The 2,099-nt window shown below is 34.3% G+C and overlaps 1 pseudogene; it reads right to left on the minus strand.

The window, feature by feature from the left end:
- Nucleotides 1–1,290: 1,290 nt before the first annotated feature.
- On the minus strand, nucleotides 1,291–1,733 carry LOC129244299 (uncharacterized; annotated as a pseudogene).
- Between the last annotated feature and the right edge of the window lie 366 nt (nucleotides 1,734–2,099).

The raw sequence follows: 2,099 nt of genomic DNA on the forward strand, positions 1-2,099 counted from the left end.
TCGTCCGGAGCGCTCCAAGTCATCAACACGTTCTCGACCCTCTTTGAAGTCTTTGTACCACTTATAAACATTTTTCTGCGACATGGTCGAATCACCAAATCTCTTCTGCAACATGCTAAACGTTTCCGCAACCGAAATTTCATTCCGCAAACAAAATTTGATGGCACTTCTCTGCTCAATCAAATCAGACATTGTAAAAATCGAAAAATGCTCTCTTGGTCGTTTGGTAAACACAAGTGTAAATATATTACTGATAATGACATTCACATGAAAGTTGGCCCAGTTGTTATTAACAGTGCTGCCAACTCGTGAAAAAAATAACTAGAGCGAAATTTTAATCCCGCGAAGTTTGACAAATAAATTCACCTTACTTTTTGCCCACAGAGTAGTTTTTAATTGGTTTGCCACTTATTTTTATTGGAAAGATGGGTTATTAAGCACAGAAATTAACTGATATGATATATTTTTTTGTTTAATTGTTTCAGCAGTAATTATTGTACTCAGTTAGGTTTCAGATGAAAGATGATTAAAGTGGCTTTTACAACAAATATTTTTAGTTTTTTTTTATCGGAAAACGTTGGGAATTACATAACTCAACTACAAAAAATATTTAAATATTAAAATGTTTCAATTAAAAGAAATATTTTGAAAAGAGAGAAGAAAATTCTAATCCAAAAATATTTGCTTATGTGGCAACGTCCAATTTTTAATGTATAACTAGTTTATTGTAAAATTAATTCTGAAATTGGTTTTAATATCGGGGGAGGAAAAGTCGAACGAAATGTGTTGAAAGAAATAATAATAAGAAATATTTAAATTTATTTAAATAATTTTAAATTTATATTGAATCGTCTGGCGTGCTCCCCAATTGGTGTTTTATCGGCTTTTATTATGATTTTGTGGCCATCGGTGGGCATCAGATCGAGTGCCACTTTGAACAATTTCACCAATTCATTGTGTTGATGGAACATTGTTTGCAATTCATTCACGATTGATCTTCTCGTATTCGTCGAAATTGCACAGCGCTGATCTAGTTAACGATTCTCATCACCAATAAAATATAAAGCCCCAGCTCTATGGTATTTTTGACCTTGAATCTGTAAATTTCGAGAAATATATGTAGATATCGGATCTGAATTTTTAAAAACATCGGACACAGGGACGGCACATAAATTAAATATGATATTGTTTATTCCAAACGAAGTAATAACCTTAAACGTCGGCATAAATCCGTCTCTTATAATATTTGTAGCTCCAAAAGATGTCATTTGAAAACATGAATTGTATTTTTTAATGTTTAAGAGGAAATGCTTCGACGTTGGTGAATTGCCAAAAACCAATGAATGCAAAGGTTCTGGCGGAAGTTCTAGCACCGGAAATTTGACTTTCCCACCAGCACAGCACATACCAGGCGTTTCGTTTCTGAATTTAATTGCTTTGCAATGTATACATTCTATATTCATTTGGCCAATGTAGGCATGCATGCTGTAATCAATGGTGGCATCGTAATTGAAAGCCGCGCGTTCCATTTGACGTATATCATAAACGGACGTACGCCCACGATGGTTTCTTGGTGCTTCACTATTAACCGACTGATTTCTCCATCTGTGTCGTTGTGTTTCCACTTCATTTCGTCGAACACGATCCTCTTCACTGTGTGATCTTCGATTTAACGCTGTAGCATTTGATTGACGTGAACGTCTGCCAATGTTTGCTCGTCTTGCACGTGGCATTCTTTCAGTACAGTATATTACTATTGTAATTGAATGTAAAAGCAAAACATTGAAAATTATTTCAAGTCATTTTGGACGGAAATATATAAAAATAAATTTATTTCAAAGTTTAATGTGTGTACGTGGTTAAAACAAACACATGGTTAACACTCACCAAAAGTATGTCTGTTCGCAATGAGAGCACGATATAAAAGAACTTAAAGCACATAAGAGAACTGTCAACTGAATTCCAACGACAGCAAATTAATATTAACATAATACACTTACAACGACAACAGTACAACAGAAACGCTCATAAGCGGCTGTGTTTTTGTTGTTGTTTTTCCCATACAGGCATTTCGTATAAGATTACCAAGGAAATGTAAC

Source organism: Anastrepha obliqua, chromosome 4 (assembly GCF_027943255.1).
Source record: "Anastrepha obliqua isolate idAnaObli1 chromosome 4, idAnaObli1_1.0, whole genome shotgun sequence".
In the NCBI taxonomy this organism is placed as follows: domain Eukaryota; kingdom Metazoa; phylum Arthropoda; class Insecta; order Diptera; family Tephritidae; genus Anastrepha; species Anastrepha obliqua.